Source organism: Triticum aestivum, chromosome 7B, assembly GCF_018294505.1.
Source record: "Triticum aestivum cultivar Chinese Spring chromosome 7B, IWGSC CS RefSeq v2.1, whole genome shotgun sequence".
In the NCBI taxonomy this organism is placed as follows: Eukaryota; Viridiplantae; Streptophyta; class Magnoliopsida; order Poales; family Poaceae; genus Triticum; species Triticum aestivum.
Window position 1 is genome coordinate 523,299 of NC_057813.1, and position 27,046 is coordinate 550,344.

The window sequence follows — 27,046 nt, forward strand, 5'->3', positions numbered from 1 at the left end:
TGGAGGTCCCTTTGCAGCGACCCATGTAGTTTTGGGGTACTGCTCAGCTTCCAATATGTACCATCAGCATTGAGTTTCCTCTCAAAGGCGAAACCCTCTTTCCTAGGGTTCCTGTTGAGGATCTGCTTTTTAAGCACATCACAAAGAGCCTGATGCCCTTTGAGGCTTTTGTACATGCCTGTCGTGTACAATTCCTTCAGCCCTGCATTGTCAGTGATACTAGCAATGTCCTCAGATGAGGAATTAGTGATAGCAGAGGCATGTGAAGAATTTGAAACATTAGCAGCATTTGAACATTCAGGTGAAGAATTAGCAGATTCACGTTCAATGCACTTCAAGCATGGAGGAACAAATTCTTCTTGAGATGCGCTGATTTGTTGAGCAAGTAATGAATCGCGCTCCTTCTGAAGATCTTCATAACTCACTCTTAGCTTCTCAAGGTCTTGCTTTCTTTGAAGAAATTCATAAGAAAGCTTCTCATGATCTGATAAGAGAGTGTTATGATGACTTTGAAGTTTGTCAAGCTTGGACTGAAGTCTCTGAAGATTTTCAGTCAAAGTTTCAGTGTGATCCATTTCTTCACCCAACATATCATCACTTTTATTTAGCATGTTTTGAACCTTTTCTAAAGCCCTTTGTTGTTTTATAGCAATCTTAGCAAGTTTAGAATAGCTGGGCTTAAGGTTTTCATCAGATTCATTCTCACTTGATTCAGAGGAGGTATATTTGAGTACCTTGGCACCCTTTGCCATGAAGCAATAGGTGGGAGCGTAGTCATCATCGCCTTCATCAGCCTTGTTGGTGAGGTCATTTTCTTCAGTGTTGAAGATAGACTTGCTGACGAATGCAGTAGCGAGAGATAGGCTCGCCACTCCGGATTCAGACTCCTCAGATGACTCCTCTTCCTCATTTTCTTCAGATTTAGCCTCAGAGTCCATTTCCTTGCCAATGAATGCCCTGGCCTTCTTGGAGCTGCTCTTCTTGTGATATGAAGGCTTTGAGGATTTTAATGATGAGGATTTTGTGGATTTCTTCTTTTTCTTTGCATCATCAGAACTGTAATCCTTGTATTTCTTCTTCTTTGATTCCTTTTCCCACTGAGGACAATCTTGAATGAAATGTCCAGGTTTCTTGCACTTGTGACAGAGCCTCTTCTTGTAGTCACTGGATGAGGAATCATTGCTCCTTGAGGATCTTCCAAGGTGACCACGTCTTGAGAACTTTTGGAACTTCTTCACGAGCAGAGCCAGATCATGGCTCAGTTCTTAAGGATCACCAAGGCTGCTACCAGAGTCTTCATCTTCGGACTCAGATACTGCCTTGGCCTTCAGTGCACGTGTTCTGCCATAGCTTGAACCATAGAGATCTCTCCTTTCAGCAAGTTGGAACTCATGAGTATTTAGTCTCTCGGAAATATCAGCGGGATCAAGTGACTTGTAATCAGCACGTTCTTGTATCATCAATGCCAGAGTGTCAAATGAGGAATCAAGCGATCTCAGCAATTTCTTCACCACCTCATGGTCAGTGATGGCAGTGGCACCAAGTGCTTGAAGCTCATTTGAGATGTCAGTGAGGCGATCAAAGGTTTGTTGAAAATTTTCATTGTCGAGTCTTTTGAAGCGGTTGAAGAGATTGCGAAGAACATCAACTCGAGAGTCACGCTGAGTTGAGACTCCTTCATTCACTTTGGACAACCTGTCCCAGATAAGCTTCGCTGTTTCCAAAGCACTCACTCTGCCATACCGTCCTTTGCTTAGATGGCCACATATGATATTCTTCGCTTGAGAGTCGAGTTGCTTGAATCTCTTCACATCGGCAGCATTCAGAGAAGGTGTGACTGAGGGAACACCATTTTCCACAACATACCAGAGATCATTATCAATAGCTTCAAGATGCATTCGCATCTTATTCTTCCAGTAGGGGTAGTCCGTCCCATCGAAGGTAGGACACCCAGCAGAGACCTTGATCATACCTGCGGTCGACATAATTAAAACTCCAGGCGGTTAAACCAAAATCACACAGAACAAGGGAGTACCTTGCTTTGATACCAATTGAAAGTGTGTTATATCGACTAGAGGGGGGGTGAATAGGCGATTTTTATGAAATTCTTCACTGAGGAATTTGCCGGTGAGGAAATTCCTTAGTGAAGAACTACTAGCAGCGGAATAAGTACTCAAAGGTAAACATAACAGAATACAAGCATAGTCATCATGATGAAATGAAGACAGGCATAGAGTACAGGAAGCGTAATCACAGGATAACACAGGATGAAGACAAACAGACTGAAGAAATTGAACTGAGGAAATTGAGAAAGTCTTCAGTCAATGTCTTCAAACACAGATATGAACAAACATACAACATAGTTATGAGGAAATGAAAGAGTTGAGGAAATAGAACCAGTAAGCTCGGTGAAGACAATGATTTGGTAGACCAGTTCCAACTGCTGTCTCAGTTGTACGTCTGGTTGGAGCGGCTGAGTATTTAAACTCGAGGAAACACAGTCCCGGACACCCAGTCAAGGACACTTAGTGCAAGACACCCAGTCCTCACCATATTCTCCTTGAACTAAGGTCACACAGACCTCAACCAATCACTCGTGGTAAGTCTTCAGGTGACTTCCAAACCTTCACAAACTTGGTCACTCGGCGATCCACAATTCCTCTTGGATGCTCTAGACCATGACGCCTAATCTTCTGGAAGAAGCACAATCTTCAAAGGTAACAAGCGTCGGATCCACTCAGGATCAATCTCTTCAGTGATGCTCAATCACTTGGGGTTTGTAGGTGTTTGGGTTTTGGGTTTTTGGTTTTTCCTCACTTGATGATTTTCGCTCAAAGTCCTCGGAGGATGGGTTGCTCTCAAATGACAGGTGTCAGTTTCTCTCGAAGCAGCCAACCAGCTAGTGGTTGTAGGGGGGGCTATTTATAGCCCAGGGAGCAGCCCGACATGATAAGACATAAATGCCCTTCAATGATATGACCGTTAGGTGGATAGATATTTTGGGACAGATGGCGCATAGCACAGCAACAGTCGGAATTTCGAGTAGCAAAATCCTCAGGGCTATCATGTTCCTCACTATGTAGGCAATCCGCACTGGCGAATTCCTAACTCCCCAGTCAGGATAAATTCCTCAGAGACCAGAAGAACTTCGTCTGTGTCACTGAAGAAATTGACTGAACTGTATGAGATTTCCAATGGCTTAACTCGAAGGGATTGGTAGGTGTAGGATTTTGAGTTGAGCATCACATGGAAATTTTCCTTAGTATTTCCTCGACCCCCTTTAACAGTACGGTGTTTCCTATGACTCAGGAAAGAGAAAAAACAAAACTATGAACACGAAAGTCTTCAAGCTTCATATTTCTCGCATGAATATCAAGTCTTCATGGACACACCAATTTCTTCACTTTCAAAGTCTTCATGAAAGTCTACAGAAATACCAAAATCTTCAGTCAAAGACATTCATTTTTAGGGGTCGACTTTTACTGTAAATATCAAACTCCTCATAGACTTATAGACCTGTGTACACTCACACACGCATTCGTCCCTTAACCAATAAGTCTTCAATACACCAAAATCACTAAGGGGCACTAGATGCACTTACAACAATAACCATGGGCTAATATTTACTGTAGTGACACTGGGCCTCCTACGGGCCGTAGAAACAGTGGGCCTTCTACGGGCCGTAGAAACAGTAGGCCTTCTATGAGCCGTAGAAACAATGGGCCTTCTATGGGCCGTATCATCAATGGGCCTTATACGGGCCGTATGATCGATTGGCCAAACATGGGCTAATAACAGGCCACATTATGGCTGTAAACAGGCTAGAGTTGGAATCGTCCGTTCATGGGCCGACCGTAACGGGCCATCGTTAATAGGCCGTATTTGATGACGCTATGAAAACGGCCCAACGTATTAACGGACCACAAACGGGCCGACTGTATCCACGGGCTGAATTTGGCCCACAAGCAGAAAATGACAGTAACGGGCTGTAAGTAAACGAATGCTGGAAATGAGCCCAAGAATAAATGGGCTCTGAGAAGGCCGAAAGATAACATGGGCTAGAAACGGCCCAACGGAATAACGGGCCGTTAATGAGTATAAAGTGATACACTGTTCATTACGGGCCAGTTTCACCACGGGCCGTTAATGGGTGTAAAGTGATACACTGTTCGTTACGAGTCAGTTTCACCATGGGCCGTTAATAGGCCAAGAGTTACATAGGGCCTCATATGGGCCGAAAGACGCCATGGGCCATACATGGGCCAGAAGTGAAAACGGGATGGAATCATATTGGATGGCCCAGATGACGCTATTGGGCCTAATTTGGATAGGGCGTAACAGGCCTTGGGTTAGCGGGCTGTAAATGGGCTATATGCAAATAGGCCGTTAACAGGCTTTCCATGGGTCGGCCTGCCACCTTTTGACCAAGTCAAACGGGCCGGCCTTTTCATAGGAATGGGCCTCTGTTGGGCCGTGCCATGTGTCGACGAATCAAAGGCGCCTATCTGACCCACTAACAAGCTGACACGTGTTTCGTCTGGCCAATAAGAATTTTACACGTGGAAATTCCCATTGGTCGGGGCTGTTAACGGGTTATCGGATCCAAAACCCGCCCGATAGCTTAATGACGTTCCGTTATGGTGGATGCCATGTGTCGGTCACCCTTGACGAAAGCACTTCTGTGACGCGCGATTTATCGTCATGGAAGTGGACACTTCCGTGATGATAATTTTGGTAATGTCATGGAACACTTCTATGACACACAGGTATGACTATCTTGATTCTATCATAAATTTGTCATGGATGTACATGCATGACAAAAAAGCGACCTACTGTGACAAACACGTATCATCACGGAAGTTTATTTTTTTTTGTAGTGCTTCTTTCGCCTATATATGTCCATATACCCTAAAAACATGAGGGAGCAGAATATATCGGGAGTTCCGCCGCCAGAAGCCTCCGTAGCCACCGAAAACCAATCTAGACACGTTCCGGCACCCTGCCGGAGGGGGGAATCCCTCTCCGGTGGCCATCTTCGTCATCCCGGTGCTCTCCATGACGAGGAGGGAGTAGTTCTCCCTCGGGGCTGAGGGTATGTACCAGTAGCTATGTGTTTGATCTCTCTCTCTCTCTCTCGTGTTCTTGAGGTGATACGATCTTGATGTATCGCGAGCTTTGCTATTATAGTTCGATGTTATGATGTTTCTCCCCCTCTACTCTCTTGTGATGAATTGAGTTTTCCCTTTGGAGTTGTCTTATCAGATTGAGTCTTTAAGGATTCGAGAACACTTGATGTATGTCTTGCACGTGCTTATCTGTGGTGACAATGGGATATCATGTGATCCACTTGATGTATGTTTTGGTGATCAACTTGCGAGTTCTGTGACCACGTGAACTTATGCATAGGGGTTGGCACACGTTTTTGTCTTGACTCTCCGATAGAAACTTTGGGGCACTCTTTGAAGTTCTTGCAGGGTTTCGTAGTAATTTCAAAAAAAAATTCCTACGTACACGCAAGATCATGGTGATGCATAGCAACGAGAGGGGGAGAGTGTGATCTACGTACCCTTGTAGATCGACAACAAAAGCATTTGGTTGATGTAGTCGTACGTCTCCATGGCCCGACCGATCAAGCACCAAAACTACGGCACCTCCGAGTTCTAGCACACGTTCAGCTCGATGACGATCCCCGCACTCCGAGCCAGCAAAGTGTCGGGGAAGAGTTCCGTCAGCACGACGGCGTGGTGACGATCTTGATGTACTACTGTCGCAGGGCTTCGCCTAAGCACCGCTACAATATTATCGAGGACTATGGTGGAAGGGGGCACCGCACACGGCTAAGAATATGATCACGTGGATCAACTTGTGTCTCTAGGGGGTGCCCCTGCCTCCGTATATAAAGGTTCAAGGGAGGGGGGCCGGCCGGCCAGGAGAGGCGCGCCAGGAGGAGTCCTACTCCTTCTAGGAGTAGGACTCCCCCCTTTCCTAGTTGGAATAGGATTCGTGGAGGGGGGGAAAGAGGAGAGAGAGGAGGAAGGGGGGCCGGCCCCCTCTCCTTGTCCAATTCGGACCAAGGGGGGAGGGGCGCGCGGCCCAGCCCTGGCTGCCTCTTCTCTTCTTCCACTAAGGCCCACTAAGGCCCATATACCTCCCGGGGGGTTCCGGTAACCTCCCGGTACTCCGGTAAAATCCCGATTTCACCCGGAACACTTCCGATATCCAAACATAGGCTTCCAATATATCAATCTTTATGTCTCGACCATTTAGAGACTCCTCGTCATGTCCGTGATCACATCCGGGACTCCGAACAACCTTCGGTACATCAAAATGCATAAACTCATAATATAACTGTCATCGTAACCATAAGCGTGCGGACCCTACTGGTTCGAGAACAATGTAGACATGACCGAGACACGTCTCCGGTCAATAACCAATAGCGGAACCTGGATGCTCATATTGGCTCCTACATATTCTACGAAGATCTTTTATCGGTCAGACCGCATAACAACATACGTTGTTCCCTTTGTCATCGGTATGTTACTTGCCCGAGATTCGATCGTTGGTATCCCATACCTAGTTCAATCTCGTTACCGGCAAGTCTCTTTACTCGTTCTGTAATACATCATCCCGCAACTAACTCATTAGTTGCAATGCTTGCAAGGCTTAAGTGATGTGCATTACCGAGAGGGCCCAGAGATACCTCTCTGACAATCGGAGTGACAAATCCTAATCTCGAAATACGCCAACCCAACATGTACCTTTGGAGACACCTGTAGAGCTCCTTTATAATCACCCAGTTACGTTGTGACGTTTGGTAGCACACAAAGTGTTCCTCTGGCAAACGGGAGTTGCATAATCTCATAGTCATAGGAACATGTATAAGTCATGAAGAAAGCAATAGCAACATACTAAACGATCGGGTGCTAAGCTAATGGAATGGGTCATGTCAATCAGATCATTCAACTAATGATGTGATCCTGTTAATCAAATGACAACTCTTTGTCCATGGTTAGGAAACATAACCATCTTTGATTAACAAGCTAGTCTAGTAGAGGCATACTAGTGACACTCTGTTTGTCTATGTATTCACACATGTATCATGTTTCCGGTTTAATACAATTCTAGCATGAATAATAAACTTTTATCATGATATGTAAGGAAATAAATAATAACTTTATTGTTGCCTCTAGGGCATATTTCCTTCAGTCTCCCACTTGCACTAGAGTCAATAATCTAGTTCACATCACCATGTGATTTAACACTAATAGTTCACATCTTTATGTGATTAGTTCACATCTTCATGTGACCAACACCCAAAGGGGTTACTAGATTCAGTAATCTAGTTCACATCGCTATGCGATTAACACCCAAAAAGTACTAAGGTGTGATCATGTTTTGCTTGTGAGAGAAGTTTAGTCAACGGGTCTGCCACATTCAGATCCGTATGTATTTTGCAAATTTCTATGTCAACAATGCTCTGCACGGAGCTACTCTAGCTAATTGCTCCCACTTTCAATGTGTATCCAGATTGAGACTTAGAGTCATCTGGATTAGTGTCAAAACTTGCATCGACGTAACCCTTTACGACGAACCTTTTTGTCACCTCCATAATCGAGAAACATATCCTTATTCCACTAAGGATAATTTTGACCGCTGTCCAGTGATCTACTCCTAGATCACTATTGTACTACCTTGCCAAAATCAGTGTAGGGTATACAATAGATCTGGTACATAGCATGGCATACTTTATAGAACCTATGGCTGAGGCATAGGGAATGACTTTCATTCTCTTTCTATCTTCTGTCGTGGTCGGGTTTTGAGTCTTACTCAATTTCACACCTTGTAACACAGACAAGAACTCTTTCTTTGACTGTTCTATTTTGAACTACTTCAAAATCTTGTCAAGGTATGTTCTCATTGAAAAAAAACTTATCAAGCATCTTGATCTATCTCTATAGATCTTGATGTTCAATATGTCAGCAGCTTCACCGAGGTATTTCTTTGGAAAATTCCTTTCAAACACTCCTTTATGCTTTGCAGAATAATTCTACATTATTTCCGATCAACAATATATCATTCACATATACTTATCAGAAATGTCGTAGTGCTCCCACTCACTTTCTTGTAAATACAGGCTTCATCGCAAGTCTGTATAAAACTATATGCTTTGATCAACTTATCAAAGCGTATATTCCAACTCCGAGATGCTTGCACCAGTCCATAGATGGATTGCTGGAGCTTGCATATTTTGTTAGCACCTTTAGGATTGACAAAACCTTCTGGTTGTATCATATACAACCCTTCTTTAATAAATCTATTAAGGAATGTAGTTTTGTTTATCCATTTGCCAGATTTCATAAAATGCGGCAATTGCTAACATGATTCGGACAGACTTAAGCATAGATACGAGTGAGAAACTCTCATCGTAGTCAACACCTTGAACTTGTCGAAAACCTTTTGCGACAATTCTAGCTTTGTAGAGAGTAACACTACTATCAGCGTCCGTCTTCATCTTGAAGATCCATTTATTCTCAATTGCTTGCCGATCATCGGGCAAGTCAACCAAAGTCCATACTTTGTTCTCATACATGGATCCCATCTCAGATTTCATGGCCTCAAGCCATTTTGCGGAATCTGGGCTCACCATCGCTTCTTCATAGTTCGTAGGTTCGTCATGGTCAAGTAGCATGACCTCCAGAACAGGATTACCGTACCACTCTGGTGCGGATCTCACTCTGGTTTACCTACGAGATTCGGTAGTAACTTGATCTGAAGTTACATGATCATCATCATTAGCTTCCTCACTAATTGGTGTAGTAGTCACAGGAACAGATTTCTGTGATGAACTACTTTCCAATAAGGGAGAAGGTACAATTACCTTATCAAGTTCTACTTTCCTCCCACTCACTTCTTTTGAGAGAACCTCCTTCTCTAGAAAGGATCCATTCTTAGCAACGAATGTCTTGCCTTTGGATCTGTGATAGAAGGTGTACCCAACAGTAACTTTTTGGGTATCCTATGAAGACACACCTTTCCGATTTGGGTTTGAGCTTATCAGGATGAAACTTTTTCACATAAGCATTGCAACCCCAAACTTTAAGAAACGACAACTTTGGTTTCTTGCCAAACCACAGTTCATACGGTGTCGTCTCAACAGATTTAGATGGTGCCCTTTTAACGTGAATGCAGCTGTCTCTAATGCATAATCCCAAAACGATAGTGGTAGATTGGTAAGAGACATCATAGATTGCACTATATCCAATAAAGTACGGTTATGACGTTCGGACACACCATTATGCTGTGGTGTTTCATGTGGCGTGAGTTGCAAAACTATTCCGCATTGTTTCAAATGTACACCAAACTCGTAACTCAAATATTCTCCTCCATGATCAGATCATAGAAGCTTTATTTTCTTGTTACGATGATTTTCAACTTCACTCTGAAATTCTTTGTACTTTTCAAATGTCTCAGACTTATGTTTCATTAAGTAGATATACCCATATCTGCTCAAATCATCTGTGAAGTTCAGAAAAAAACGATACTTGCCGTGAGCCTTAACACTCATCGGACCGCATACATCTGTATGTATTATTTCCAATAAGTCAGTTGCTCGCTCCGGAGAACGAAGTCTTAGTCATCTTGCCCATGAGGCATGGTTCGCAAGCATCAAGTGATTCATAATCAAGTGATTCCAAAATCCCACCAGCATGGAGTTTCTTCATGCGCTTTACACCAATATGACCTAAACGGCAGTGCTACAAATAAGTTGCACTATCATTATTAACTTTGCATCTTTTGGTTTCAATATTATGATTATGTGTATCACTACGATCGAGATCCAACGAACTATTTTCAATTGGTGCGTAACTAAATAAGGTTTTATTCATGTAAACAGAACAACAATTTATTCTCTTACTTAAATGAATAACCGTATTACAATAAACATGATCAAATCATATTCATGCTTAACGCAAACACCAAATAACACTTATTCAGGTTCAACACTAATCCCGAAAGTATAGGGAGTGTGCGATGATGATCATATCAATCTTGGAACCACTTCCAACACACATCGTCACTTCACCCTTAACTAGTCTCTGTTTATTCTGCAACTCCCGTTATGAGTTGCTAATCTTAGCAACTGAACTAGTATCAAATACTGAGGGGTTGCTATAAACACTAGTAAAGTACACATCAATAACATGTATATCAAATATACTTATGTTCACTTTGCCATCCTTCTTATCTGCCAATCACTTGGGGTAGTTCCGCTTCCAGTGACCAGTCCCTTTGCAGTAGAAGCACTTAGTCTCAGGCTTAGGACCAGACTTGGGCTTCTTCACTTGAGCAGCAACTTGCTTGTTGTTCTTCTTGATGTTCCCTTTCTTCCCTCTGCCCTTTTCTTGAAACTAGTGGTCTTGTCTACCATCAACACTTGATGTTTTTCTCGATTTCTACCTTCGTCAATTTCCGCATTACGAAGAGCTTGGGAATCGTTTCTGTTATCCCTTGCATATCATAGTTCATCACGAAGTTCTACTAACTTGGTGATGGTGACTAGAGAATTCTGTCAATCACTATCTTATCTCGAAGATTAACTCCCACTTGATTCAAGCGATTGTAGTCCTCAGACAATCTGGGCACATGCTCACTAGTTGAGCGATTCTCCTCCATCTTTTTGCTATAGAACTTGTTGGAGACTTCATATCTCTCAACTCGGGTATTTGCTTGAAATATTAACTTCAACTCCTGGAACATCTCATATGCTCCATGACGTTCAAAACGTCTTTGAAGTCCCGATTCTAAGCCATTAAGCATGGTGCACTAAACTATCAAGTAGTCATCATATTGAGCTAGCCAAACGTTCATAACGTCTGCATCTTCTCCTACAATAGGTCCGTCACCTAGCGGTGCATCAAGGACATAATTCTTCTGTGCAGCAATGAGGATAAACCTCAGATCACGGATCCAATCCGCATCATTGCTACTAACATCTTTCAACACAATTTTCTCTAGGAACATATCAAAATAAACACAGGGAAGCAACAACGCGAGCTATTGATCTACAACATGATTTGCAAAATACTACCAGGACTAAGTTCATGATAAATTTAAGTTCAATTAATCATATTACTTAAGAACTCCCACTTAGATAGACATCCCCCTAATCCTCTAAGTGATCACGTGATCCAAATCAACTAAACCATGTCCGATCATCATGTGAGATGGAGTAGTTTCATTGGTGAACATCACTATGTTGATCATATCTACTATATGATTCACGCTCGACCTTTCGGTCTCCGTGTTCCGAGGCCATATCTGTATATGCTTGGCTCGTCAAGTATAACCTGAGTATTCCGCGTGTGCAACTGTTTTGCACCCGTTGTATTTGAACGTAGAGCCTATCACACTCGTTCATCACGTGGTGTCTCAGCACGAAGAACTTTCGCAATGGTGCATACTCAGGGAGAACACTTCTTGATAATTAGTGAGAGATCATCTTATAATGCTACCATCAATAAAAGCAAGATAAGATGCATAAAAGATAAACATCACATGCAATCAATATAAGTGATATGATATGGCCATCATTATCTTGTGCTTGTGATCTTTATCTTCGAAGCACCATCGTGATCACCATCGTCATCGGCGTGACACCTTGATCTCCATCGTAGCATCGTTATCGTCTCGCCAATCTTATGCTTCCATGACTATCGCTACCGCTTAGTGATAAAGTAAAGAATTACATCGCGATTGCATTGCATACAATAAAGCGACAACCATATGGCTCCTGCCAGTTGCCGATAACTCGGTTACAAAACATGATCATCTCATACAATAAAATTTAGCATCATGTCTTGACCATATCACATCACAACATGCCCTGCAAAAACAAGTTAGACGTCCTCTACTTTGTTGTTGCAAGTTTTACGTGGCTGCTACGGGCTTAAGCAAGAACCAATCTTACCTACGCATCAAAACCACAATGATAGTTTGTCAAATTGGTGCTGTTTTAACCTTCGCAAGGACCGGGCGTAGCCACACTCGGTTCAACTAAAGTTGGAGAAACTGTCACCCGCTAGCCACCTTTGTGCAAAGCACGTCGGGAGAACCGGTCTCGCGTAAGCGTACGCGTAATGTCGGTTTGGGCCGCTTCGTCCAACAATACCGCCGAACCAAAGTATGACATGCTGGTAAGCAGTATGACTTATATCGCCCACAATTCACTTGTGTTGTACTCATGCATATAACATCAACATATAAAACCTAGGCTCGGATGCCACTGTAGGGTTTCGTAGTAATTTCAAAATAATTTCCTACGCACACGCAAGATCATGGTGATGCATAGCAACAAGAGGGGGAGAGTGTGATCTACGTACCCTTGTAGATCGACAACGGAAGCGTTTGGTTGATGTAGTCGTACGTCTCCATGGCCCGACCGATCAAGCACTGAAACTTCGGCACCTCCGAGTTCTAGCACACGTTCAGCTCGATGACGATCCCCGGACTCCGATCCAGCAAAGTGTCAGGGAAGAGTTCCGTCAGCACGACGGCGTGGTGACGATCTTGATGTACTACTGTCGCAGGGCTTCGCCTAAGCACCGCTACAGTATTATTGAGGACTATGGTGGAAGGGGGCACCGCACACGGCTAAGAATATGATCACGTGGATCAACTTGTGTCTCTAGGGGGTGCCCCTGCCTCCGTATATAAAGGTTCAAGGGAGGGGGGCCGGCCGGCCAGGAGAGGCACGCCAGGAGGAGTCCTACTCCTTCTGGGAGTAGGACTCCCCGCTTTCCTAGTTGGAATAGGATTCGTGGAGGGGGGGAGAGGAGAGAGAGGAGGAAGGGGGGCCGGCCCCCTCTCCTTGTCCAATTCAGACCAAGGGGGGGAGGGGCGCACGGCCCAGCCCTGGCTGCCTCTTCTCTTCTTCCACTAAGGCCCACTAAGGCCCATATACCTCCCGGGGGGTTCCGGTAACCTCCCGGTACTCCGGTAAAATCCCGATTTCACCCGGAACACTTCTGATATCCAAACATAGGCTTCCAATATATCAATCTTTATGTCTCGACCATTTCGAGACTCCTCGTCATGTCCGTGATCACATCCGGGACTCCGAACAACATTCGGTACATCAAAATTCATAAACTCATAATATAACTGTCATCGTAACCTTAAGCGTGCGGACCCTACGGGTTCGAGAACAATGTAGACATGATCGAGACACGTCTCCGGTCAATAACCAATAGCGGAACCTGGATGCTCATATTGGCTCCTACATATTCTACGAAGATCTTTTATCGGTCAGACGGCATAACAACATACATTGTTCCCTTTGTCATCGGTATGTTACTTGCCCGAGATTCGATCATCGGTATCCCATACCTAGTTCAATATTGTTACCGGCAAGTCTCTTTACTCGTTCTGTAATACATCATCCCGCAACTAACTCATTAGTTGCAATGCTTGCAAGGCTTAAGTGATGTGCATTACCGAGAGGGCCCAGAGATACCTCTCCGACAATCGGAGTGACAAATCCTAATCTCGAAATACGCCAACCCAACATGTACCTTTGGAGACACCTATAGAGCTCCTTTATAATCACCCAGTTACGTTGTGACGTTTGGTAGCACACAAAGTATTCCTCTGGCAAACGGGAGTTGCATAATCTCATAGTCATAGGAACATGTATAAGTCATGAAGAAAGCAATAGCAACATACTAAACGATCGGGTGCTAAGCTAATGGAATGGGTCATGTCAATCAGGTCATTCAACTAATGATGTGATCCTATTAATCAAATGACAACTCTTTGTCCATGGTTAGGAAACATAACCATCTTTGATTGACAAGCTAGTCTAGTAGAGGCATACTAGTGACACTCTGTTTGTCTATGTATTCACACATGTATCATGTTTCCGGTTTAATACAATTCTAGCATGAATAATAAACTTTTATCATGATATGTAAGGAAATAAATAATAACTTTATTATTGCCTCTAGGGCATATTTCCTTCAGTCTCCCACTTGCACTAGAGTCAATAATCTAGTTCACATCACCATGTGATTTAACACTAATAGTTCACATCTTTATGTGATTAGTTCACATCTTCATGTGACCAACACCCAAAGGGTTTACTAGATTCAGTAATCTAGTTCACATCGCTATGCGATTAACACCCAAAGAGTACTAAGGTGTGATCATGTTTTTCTTGTGAGAGAAGTTTAGTCAACGGGTCTGCCACATTCAGATCCGTATGTATTTTGCAAATTTCTATGTCAATAATGCTCTGCACAGAGCTACTCTAGCTAATTGCTCCCACTTTCAATGTGTATCCAGATTGAGACTTAGAGTCATCTGGATTAGCGTCAAAACTTGCATCGACGTAACCCTTTACGACGAACCTTTTTGTCACCTCCATAATCGAGAAACATATCCTTATTCCACTAAGGATAATTTTGACCGCTGTCCAGTGATCTACTCCTAGATCACTATTGTACTACCTTGCCAAAATCAGTGTAGGGTATACAATAGATCTGGTACATAGCATGGCATACTTTATAGAACCTATGGCTGAGGCATAGGGAATGACTTTCATTCTCTTTCTATCTTCTGTCGTGGTCGGGTTTTGAGTCTTACTCAATTTCACACCTTGTAACACAGACAAGAACTCTTTCTTTGACTGTTCTATTTTGAACGGAAAGAATAGCTTCACGTTATTTTACTACGGACTCTTGAATAGATCGATCAGAAAGGATAACTTTGAGGTGGTTTCGTACCCTACCATAATCTCTCCGTTTGTTCTCCGCTATTAGTGAATTTGGAGTGACTCTTTGTTGCATGTTGAGGGATAGTTATATGATGCAATTATGTTATTATTGTTGAGAGAACTTGCACTAGTGAAAGTATGAACCATAGGCCTTGTTTCAACACATTGCAATACCGTTTGTGCTCACTTTTATCATTAGTTACCTTGCTGTTTTTATATTTTCAGATTACAAAAACCTATATCTACCATCCATATTGCACTTGTATCACCATCTCTTCGCCGAACTAGTGCACCTATACAATTTACCATTGTATTAGGTGTGTTGGGGACACAAGGGACTCTTTGTTATTTGGTTGCAGGGTTGCTTGAGAGAGACCATCTTCATCCTACGCCTCCCACGGATTGATAAACCTTAGGTCATCCACTTGAGGGAAATTTGCTGCTGTCCTACAAACCTCTGCACTTGGAGGCCCAACAACGTCTACAAGAAGAAGGTTGTGTAGTAGACATCAACCATATCACATCACAACATGCCCTACAAAAACAAGTTAGATGTCCTCTACTTTGTTGTTGCAAGTTTTACGTGTCTGCTAGGGGCTGAGCAAGAACCGTTCTTACCTACGCATCAAAACCACACCGATAGTTTGTCAAGTTAGTGTTGTTTTAACCTTCTCAAGGACCAGGCGTAGCCATACTTGGTTCAACTAAAGTTGGAGAAACTGACACCCGCCAGCCACCTGTGTGCAAAGCACGTCGGTAGAACCAGTCTCGCGTAAGCGTACGCGTAATGTCGGTCCGGGCCGCTTCATCCAACAATACCCCCGAACCAAAGTCTGACATGCTGGTAAGCAGTATGACTTGTATCGACCACAACTCACTTGTGTTCTACTCATGCATATAACATCTACGCATAACCTGGCTCTGATACCTCTATTGGAGAACGTAGTAATTTTAAAAAAATCCTACGCACACACATGATCATGGTGATGCATAGCAACAAGAGGGGAGAGTGTGTCCACGTACCCTCGTACCCCGAAAGCGGAAGCGTTAGCACAATGCGGTTGATGTAGTCGTACGTCTTCACGATCCGACCGATCCAAGTACCGAACGCATGGCACCTCCGAGTTCAGCACACGTTCAGCTCGATGAAGTCCCATGAACTCCGATCCTGCAGAGCTTCATGGGAGAGTTTCGTCAGCATGATGGCATGATGACGATGATGATGATGCTACCGACGCAGGGCTTCGCCTAAGCACCACTACGATATAATCGAGGTGGATTATGGTGGAGGGGGGCACCGCACACGGCTGGAATAGATCAACTTGTGTGTCTAGAGGTGCCCCTACCCCCGTATATAAAGGAGCAAGGGGGAGGCTGGCCGTCCCTAGAGGGCGCGCCAGGAGGAGGAATCCTCCTCCTAGTAGGAGTAGGATTCCCCTCTTTCCTACTCCTACTAGGAGGGGGAAAGGAAGGGGGGAGGGAGAAGGAAAGGGGAGGCGCCGCCCCCCTCTCCTAGTCCAATTTGAACCAGAGGGGGAGGGGCACGCGGCCTGCCCTAGGCGAGCCCTCTCTCTCTCCACTAAGGCCCATAAGGCCCACTATTTCTCCCGGGGGGTTCCGGTAACCCTCCGGCATTCCGGTTTTCTCCGAAACCACCCGGAACACTTCTGGTGTCCGAATATAGTCGTCCAATATATTGATCTTTATGTCTCAACCATTTCGAGACTCCTCATCATGTCCACGATCATATCTGGGACTCCGAACTACCTTTGGTACATCAAAATATGAAAACTCATAATACCGATCGTCACCAAACTTTAAGCGTGCGGACCCTACGGGTTCGAGAACTATGTAGACATGACCGAGACACATCTCCGGTCAATAACCAATAGTGGAACCTGGATTTTCATATTGTCTCCCACTATTCTACGAAGATCTTTATCGGTCAAACTGCATAAGAACATACGTTGTTCCCTTTGTCATCGGTATGTTACTTGCCCGAGATTTGATCGTCGGTATCTCAATACCTAGTTCAATCTTGTTACCAGCAAGTCTCTTTACTCGTTCCGTAATACATCATCCCGCAACTAACTCATTAGTTACAATGCTTGAAAGGCTTATAGTGATGTGCATTACCGAGTGGGCCTAGAGATACCTCTCCAACAATCGGAGTGATAAATCCTAATCTTGATTTATACCAACTCAACAAGTACCATCGGAGACACCTGTAGAGCACCTTTATAATCACCCAGTTACGTTGTGACGTTTGGTAGCACACAAAGTGTTCCTCCGGTAATCGGGAGTTGCATAATCTCATAGTCATAGGAACATGTATAAGTCATGAAGAAAGCAATAGCAGAAAACTAAACGATCAAGTGCTAAGCTAACGGAATGGGTCAAGTCAATCACATCATTCTCCTAATGATGTGATCCCATTAATCAAATAACAACTCATGTCTATGGTTAGGAAACATAACCATCTTTGATTAACGAGCTAGTCAAGTAGAGGCATACTAGTGACACTCTATTTGTCTATGTATTCACACATGTACTAAGTTTCCGGTTAATACAATTCTAGCATGAATAATAAACATTTATCATGATATGAGGAATAAATAATAACTTTATTATTGCCTCTAGGGCATATTTCCTTCAGAAAACCCTGCTTGAACTCTTTCTCAATGAAGTCCCAGATTACACTTTCCTCGAAGTGTTTGGGTGTGCATGTTGGCCCCATTTGCGTCCATACAACAAACGTAAGCTAGAGTTTTAGTCTAAAAAGTGTGTTTTTCTTGGGTATAGTTCCCTTCACAAAGGGTAAAAATGCCTACATGTTCCCACCAATCGCGTCTACATATCTCGTGACATTGTGTTTGATGAGAATGTGTTCCGTTTTCATGCACTTCTGAACAACTCTGAAACTCCTATGCCACCTGTTCACTCTACCATATCTTCGCCTGATCAATTTGTGGATGTTGCAAATGCTCCTGTGTTGCTTCCTAATCATACTACAGGTATTGGACGTGGTTCTCGTCTTGAGCTACTTGATGAACAGGCGCCGGATCAAGCTCCGGATCGGGGCATGGATCCTATGAATGGGACATGCATAACGGGCAGCACCCGACAGCCTATTGAGGATGCACAGGCAGCCGCCCCACAGGCGCCGCCCTCGCCCGGTGCTACCTCTTGAGCACTGCGTTGGTTTTCCCTTGAAGAGGAAAGGGTGATGCAGCAAAGTAGCGTAAGTATTTCCCTCAGTTTTTGAGAACAAAGGTATCAATCCAGTAGGAGGCCACGCACAAGTCCCTCGCACCTACACAAACAAATAAATCCTCGCAACCAACACGATAAGGGGTTGTCAATCCCTACACGGTCACTTACGAGAGTGAGATCTGATAGATATGATAAGATAATATTTGTGGTATTTTTTATGATCAAGATGCAAAGTAAAATAAAAGGCAATAAAAATAACTAAGTGTTGAAAGATTAATATGATGGAAAATAGACCCGGGGGCCATAGGTTTCACTAGTGGCTTCTCTCAAGAGCATAAGTATTCACGGTGGATAAACAAATTACTGTTGAGCAATTGACAGAATTGAGCATGGTTATGAGAATATCTAGGTATGATCATGTATATAGGCATCACGTCCGAGACAAGTAGACCGACTCCTGCCTGCATCTACTACTATTACTCCACACATCGACCGCTATCCAGCATGCATCTAGAGTATTAAGTTCAAGAGAACAGAGTTACGCTTTAAGCAAGATGACATGATGTAGAGGGATAAATTCATGCAATATGATATAAACCCCATCTTGTTATCCTCGATGGCAACAATACAATATGTGCCTTGCTGCCCCTACTGTCACTGGGAAAGGACACCGCAAGATTGAACCCAAAGCTAAGCATTTCTCCCATTGCAAGAAAGATCAATCTAGTAGGACAAACCAAACTGATAATTCAAAGAGACTTGCAAAGATAACCAATCATACATAAAAGAATTCAGAGAAGATTCAAATATTGTTCATAGATAAACTTGATCATAAACCCACAATTCATCGGTCTCAACAAACACACCGCAAAAAGAAGGTTACATCGAATAGATCTCCACAAGAGAGGGGGAGAACTTTGTATTGAGATCCAAAAAGAGAGAAGAAGCCATCTAGCTAATAACTATGGACCCGTAGGTCTGAAGTAACCTACTCACACTTCATCGGAGGGGTTATGGTGTTGATGTAGAAGCCCCCCGTGATTGATGTCCCCTCTGGCGGAGCTCCGGAAAAGGCCCCAAGATGGGTTCTCATGGATACAGAAAGTTACGGCGGTGGAATTAGGGTTTTGGCTCCGTATCTGTTAGTTTTGGGGTACATAGGTATATATAGGAGGAAGGAGTACGTGGGTGGAGCAACAGGGGGCCCACGAGGGTGGAGGGCGCGCCCAGGGGGGTAGGCGCGCCCTCCTAGCTTGTGGCCTCCTGGTTGATGTCTTGACGTAGGGTCCAAGTCCTCTGGATCACATTCGTTCCGAAAATCACGTTCCTGAAGGTTTCATTCCGTTTGGACTCCATTTGATATTCTTTTTCTGCGAAACTGAAATAGGCAAAAAACAACAATTCTGGGCTGGGCCTTCGGTTAATAGGTGAGTCCCAAAAATAATATAAAAGTGTATAATAAAGCCCAATAATGTCCAAAACAGAATATAATGTAGCATGGAACAATAAAAAATTATAGATATGTTGGAGACGTATCAAGCATCCCCAAGCTTAATTCCTGCTCGTCCTCGAGTAGGTAAATGATAAAAACAGAATTTTTGATGTGGAATGCTACTTGGCATAATTTCAATGTAATTCTTCTTAATTGTGGTATGAATATTCAGATCTGAAAGATTCAAGATAAAAGTTCAATATTGACATAAAAATAATAATACTTCAAGCATACTAACTAAGCAATTATGTCCTCTCAAAATCACATGGCCAAAGAAAGTTCATCCCTACAAAATCATATAGTTTAGTCATGCTCCATTTTCGTCACACAAGAATGCTCTCATCATGCACCACCCCGATGACAAGCCAAGCAATTTTTTCATACTTTAGTAATCTCAAACTTTTTCAACCTTCATGCAATACATGAGCATGAGCCATGGATATAGCACTATGGGTGGAATAGAATATAATGATGGGGGTTATGTGGAGAAGACAAAAAGGAAGAAAGTCTCACATCAACGAGGCTAATAAATGAGCTATGGAGATGCTCAGCAATTGATGTTAATGCAAGGAGTAGGGATTGCCATGCAACGGATGCACTGGAGCTATAAATGTATGAAAGCTCAACAAAAGAAACTAGTGGGTGTGCATCCAACTTGCTTGCTCATGAAGACCTAGGGCATTTGAGGAAGCCCATTGTTGGAATATACAAGCCAAGTTCTATAATGAAAATTTCCCACTAGTATATGAAAGTGACAAAACAAAAGACTCTCTATCATGAAGATTATGGTGCTACTTTGAAGCACAACTGTGGTAAAAAAGATAGTAGCATTGTCCCTTCTCTCTTTTTATCTCATTTTTTTGGGCCTTCTCCCTTTTTATGGCCTTTCTCCTTTTTTATTTTTTATTTTTCCTCACTTGGGACAATGCTCTAGAAAATGATGATCATCACACTTCTATTTATTTACAACTCAATGATTACAACTCGATACTAGAACAAAGTATGACTCTATATGAATGCCTCCGATGGTGTACCGGGATATGCAATGAACCAAGAGTGACATGTACGAAAGGATTATGAATGGTGGCTTTGCCACAAATACTATGTCAACTACATGATCATGCAAAGCAATATGACAATGATGAACGCTTCATGATAAACGGAACGGTGGAAAGTTGCATGGCAATATATCTCGGAATGGCTATGGGAATGCCATAATAGGTAGGTATGGTGGCTGTTTTGAGGAAGATATAAGGAGGTTTATGTGTGAAAGAGCGTATCATATCACGGGGTTTGGATGCACCGGCGAAGTTTGCACCAACTCTCAATGTGAGAAAGGGCAATGCACGATACCGAAGAGGCTAGCAATGATGGAAAGGTGAGAGTGCGTATAATCCATGGACTCAACATTAGTCATAAAGAACTCACATACTTATTGCAAAAATCTACAAGTCATCAAAAACCAAGCACTACGCGCATGCTCCTAGGGGGATAGATTGGTAGGAAAAGACCATCGCTCGTCCCCGACCGCCACTCATAAGGAGGACAATCAAAGAACACCTCATGTTTCAAATTTGTTACATAACATTTACCATACGTGCATGCTATGGGACTTGAAAACTTCAACACAAGTATTTTTCAAATTCACAACTACTCAACTAGCACAACTTTGATATCACTATCTCCATGTCTCAAAACAATCATCAAGCATCAAACTTCTCTTAGTATTCAACACACTCATGAGAAAGTTTTTACTAGTCTTGAATACCTAGCATATTATGATTATTTAAGTAAATTACCATGCTATTTAAGACTCTCAAAATAATCTAAGTGAAGCATGAGAGATCAATATTTTCTATAAAACAAAACCACCACCGTGCTCTACAAGATATAAGTGAAGTACTAGAGCAAAAACTATATAACTCAAAAGATATAAGTGAAGCACATAGAGTATTCTAATAATTTCCGAATCATGTGTGTCTCTCTCAAAAGGTGTGTACAGAAAGGATGATTGTGGTAAACTAAAAAGCAAATACTCAAAGCATACAAGACGCTCCAAGCAAAACACATATCATGTGCTGAATAAAAATATAGCTCGAAGTAAAGTTACCGATGGAAGTAGACGAAAGAGGGGATGCCTTCCGGGGCATCCCCAAGCTTTGGCTTTTAGGTGTCCTTATATTATCTTGGGGTGCCATGGGCATACCCAAGCTTAGGCTCTTGCCACTCTTTGTTCCATAATCCATCAAATCTTTCACCCAAAACTTGAAAACTTCACAACACAAAACTTAAAGTAGAAAATCTCGTGAGCTCCGTTAGCGAAAGAAAACAAAACACCACTTCAAGTTACTGTAATGAACTCATTCTTTATTTATGTTGGTGTTAAACCTACTGTATTCCAACTTATCTATGGTTTATAAACTATTTTACTAGCCATAGATTCATTAAAATAAGCAAACAACACACGAAAAACAGAATCTGTCAAAAACAGAACAGTCTGTAGTAATCTGTAGCTAACGCAAGATATGGAACCCCAAAAATTCTAAAATAAATTTCTGGACGTGAGGAATTTACCTATTAATCATCTTCAAAAAGAATTAACTAAATAGAACTTTCCAAATAAAAATGGCATCAATTCTCCTGAGCGCTAAAGTTTCTATTTTTTACAGCAAGATTAAAAAGACTTTCCCCAAGTCTTCCCAACGGTTCTACTTGGCACAAACACTAATTAAAAACAAAAAACACAACCAAAACATAGGCTAGATAAATTATTTATTACTAAACAGGAGCAAAAAGCAAGGAATAAAAATAAAATTGGGTTGCCTCCCAACAAGCGCTATCGTTTAACGCCCCTAGCTAGGCATAAAAAGCAAGGATAGATCTAGGTATTGCCATCTTTGGTAGGTAATCCATAAGTGGCTCTCATAATAGATTCATAAGGTAATTTAATTTTCTTTCTAGGGAAGTTGTCGTGGTTTTGTCACAGCAGATGTCCTCATGAAAGGACTTAGTCGTGGAGCCATCGCGACGGGTTAGCATGAAGGGGTTAAAGCGGACACAGGGACGCAAGAGAGTTTATACTAGTTCGGCCCCTTCAATGAAGGTAAAAGCCTACGTTTAGTTGTGATGGAATTGATGGGGTTTCGATGACTAGGGAGCAAACAAGCTTCGCCTATGTCTTGAGTTGTTGTCTGTTGTCTGAACCGCCGCTGGGTCGTCCCCTTATATACACGGGTGACGCCCGTCGGTTCATAGATTCCCAATACCGGCTCATAGATGTGTCCGGTTTGGTCTCTACTTATTCCTAACTTACAATACAAGTTACATACCAACGCCGGTTTACGGCTACAGGCCTTGAAACAACTATGGGCCTTGAGCCCTCATCTGCCTTCTTGGGTTTCAACATAGTTAACTACTGAAGAAGTTAACCCGGCCCAGATAAGCCGGTTTACGCCCAGTAGTGATATCCTCAACATTAGGCCCCAGATTGATTTGAACAGGTTCATGTCAATCCTTAGCAAAAATCTTCATCTTCAACACCTTCTTGTAGTTTGTTGAATCGCCGTGATGTTATCTTCTCTGGTCGTTGTAACCGGCATGACGTCACCTGTTATAAAGAAACTTATCCATGATACCTTTTTTGTTTAATAGGTCTGCGACAATCGAGGCGACAACTCCATTTCCAGACCAACGGTTCCTTGATTTTTGCGCCTGACACATGCCCCTTGCCTTATAAATAATACCGAAGGGTCATTTCTTTTTCCCCTTCGTGCCCTTCTGCTTCGTCTTCCCCGCGTCGTCCAGCTTCGGAGCTCCGCCATCGACGACTTCTGCTCCAACCTTGGCCGCTGCATCACCCTGATTGTACCAGAGCATCGCGGAGACCTTTTGTTTCTTCCTCGGCTTCAGTGAGTTCTTCACCTTTTCCTCCGTAGATCCATTCTAGGGTTTCCATGTTCTTCAATGTTCATCGTCTGCTTCGTACCCATATGATAGATCCTAGATGAACCTGTGAACCTTTGCTCTGTGTAGCGGTAGTTCTTAGCATCCGCCTTTACTTATATGCCTCAAGACCATAGATCTACCTGTATCTCTGCCCCTTGATTCGGTACTGTTCTTCTTTGAACCTTGAATATTTTCCTTCTTTTCTGAACTTGCTTCAGATCCGTCGTTGTAGAGAAATCTTGTGAAATCTGTTTCTGTACACTTATCTATCCGCAATCTCAACTGTTTCAATGCTTAGATCCGGCGGTTTAACTTTGTAGAAAAATTGCCAGACCGGTATATACCATTAGTCCCTTTGTTGAACCGCCAGCTGTTGTTGCTTCATAAAACTCCGGTTTAGATAGAGTTGTCTCCGGTTTAACATTGTACATACCAGTGCACTTTAATAAATGCATTCTTGAACCGGAATTACCTATCTTGTAGATTTCATCATGGCCAAGCAAGTATATGAGTGCAACTGGGTTCCTTCTCACATCACAGAGACTCAACTGAATAATTTAGTCCTGATCGGCACTTTAGGCAGCAAAAACACCATCCATTGGAGAGCTCCTGGCAAAGAATGCCCTCCCACACCTCAAGAAGGAGAGGTCGTCATTTTCGTAGATCACTTAGCCCGGGGCTTTAAGCCGCCCGGTTCTAAATTTTACCGGGACGTTTTAGCCGATTTTCAACTCCACCCACAAGACACTGGTCCCAACTCTGTTACAAACATGTGTCACTTCCAAGTGCTCTGTGAGGTGTTTTTTCAAGAGGAGCCCACAGTGGAGTTGTTCAGAGACTGTTTCCATCTAAACCGCCGTACTGAGTTTTCTGACGGTTCCAATACGGAATTGGGCGGTGTGGCGATTCAGAAAAGGAAAGAGGTCACATACCCTCACGCCAAGCTGCATAGCCACCCCAAAGAGTGGAATCAAACATGATTCTATTGTAGAGACACCTCCCCTGCTGGTGAAAATCCTTTGCCCGGCTTTCATCCGGAGTGGCTTAGCAATACACACCCCTTTCTGCAAAGGTTGACTGCCAAGGAGAGAAGCAAATACGCTCCTCAACTGTCCAAGCTCAGAGCCTTCATGGCCAATGGTTTAACAGGAGTTGATCTCGCTCGCTGTTGGATATCGTGGAGCATACTGCCCCTTAGTCAGCGCTCTAGTTTGATGTGCGAGTATACTGGCAGTGTTGATGACCCATTGCGACATGCTAACATCCAGCTTACCGACGAAGAAAAATCACAGAGGCTGTGAATAAAATGCTGAATGAACCGGAACACGTCTGTGCTCGAACCAGCCTGCTTCCCTTCTGTGCCACCAACAAACCGCCAGCTGTAAGAGTTTGATTGTTCTTTTTTCTGAACCTGTTATTGATATATCTGGTCATTGTTTAATATCAATGCCTGTTTAAATAGGGCAATGATCCATTTTGGAGCAAGAAACTGCCGCAGGAGAAACCAGACAAACCGGAAAGATCAATCTGGCAAAAGACTAAAGCTGTGAAGAAGACTACCCACAGGAAAAAGAACCACTGCATCCTATGATCCGGCCGCTGATGACGATGTGGGCAACCCGGACCTTGAGGTAGAACTTGATTCACTTGGCTTATTTTTCACGCGCCTTATTGATGATGATATTTGTCAGGATGATGCCGAAGCCAGTCATGCTGATGTTGCAGAGGTAATTATTCTTTCCTCCGATTCAGATCCTTTGCCTTCACTAAAAATCCGTCAGGCAAACCGGAAGGTTAAATTTTCTCATCCTCTTGCTTACTTGGATCCCAAATTTCTTATGAAGACCCAACAGCACGAAGCTCGCCGCACGACCCGGCATAGTGGCCAGGTAGTTACCTCCGCCGGTTTACCGAATAGTCCGGTTCGGAAACGCCATTCAGAGGTCTCTAATTTGCTTGTCAGTGCTTGTCCTAAAACGGGCTGTTTTCGTCAACCTCTTAATCCGTCTGACTCCGATTATACGGTCACTTCCCATTCATCATCTGGCGAGTCATCAGCTACCCAGCTGCCGCCGCTCAAAACGGTGCTTGGGTAAGCCATACTTATCATAATGCTTCTGGTGTATTACTTTGTAGCATATACTGTACTGACCTTTGTTACTCCTTTCAGGGCCAAGCCTAAGCCAAGCAAGAAGGCTCGCCTAGATAAAGCGGCTGAAGAAGATGCTATTCCTGAACCGGATAGAGTACTCAACCCTGAAGCGGCCATCCATGAGGATGTGCCAAACGACCCACCACCACAAGATGATGATTTTATTACTGAAGAGAGACATGTTGATGCCTCCGGTCCTGTTGACCAGCCCAGAAGCCCCATCCGGATTGAGAAATCCACCAGTCCATCCAAGTCTACTGATAAACTGACGGCCCCAATGCAAACCGGCGACGCCAAGGATGATGAAGTTGTTATTACTGGCATTGGCCATACAGAGCCAAGCAATCCAGTCGCTTTGTCTAAACATACTGCCAAGGAAGAATTTGTTGCCTTTGGCAAGGGCAAGTGGAATGTTGATCTTGCGACTTACGCTGCTCTGAACGCCCAAGACATCCATTCCGGCTATCTGAACCGGCTGTATACCAGTCATGACTATGAAGCCGGTCTGGTTAACATGATGAAAGATAAATATGAGGTAACTTCCATATGCTTTTTCCTGCTTGTATGCTTCAATTCTTGCTGACTCGCCTAGCCCCCAAGGACTGGTTTGTAATCTTCTTTCAAACCGGGACTTACTAATATAAATCTTAACGCCTCGAAATTCGTTGATGTAGCCCCCAAGGGCCGGTTCAACTTAGTCTAGTTAAACCGGGACTTAAGTATTTAATATCGCCGCATCAAAACTTATTTGAACAAATAGCCATTAGCCCCCAAGTGCCAAGTTGAATACTTGTATTGAGCTTGGAACTTTATAATCAAGTGAAATATGAAGATCAAATAGGCATTAGCCCCCAAGCGCCAAGTGCATAACTTGTTATGTGGTTGGTGCTTCAATTCTTGCACTGCTTGCTGAATCATATAACTGTCTGTATGCAGGCTGAGCTGAAGACAAAAGAGACCCGAATCGCCGATCTCCAAGAAAATCTGAAGTCCCAATAGACAGAAACCTCAAAAGCAAAAGAGGAGTTGACCAGCGCCTTAAGCATCATGGAACAGCTTAAGAAGGATTTCAAGAAGGAGCGGGCGGATTGGGCTACTGAAAAATCCGCTTTAACCAAACGAGCAGAAGACGCCGAGGCTGCACTAAAACCGGTGGTGGACGAACTGACCAGCATAAAGCGGCACGTGCATGCCATGACCGCTGCTATCTTTGGTAAGCCGGTTTGATTTCTGAATTGATTCTGCCGTCTTACAGAGCTGCCGGTTTGTTAACCCTTTGTGATATTTCAGGGACACACATTGGTCATTTGGGGTCAGATGTGCGGAAGAAATTGAAAGCCGCCTATACGTTGATCGAACAACTGTACACTGGTGCACAGCGGATCATCTGTACTGCATCCCACAACAAGCCGGCGCCCACTTTGATTCAGGACACTCTGCAGAAACTGTCGGTGCTTCCTGCCCGGGTTGAAGA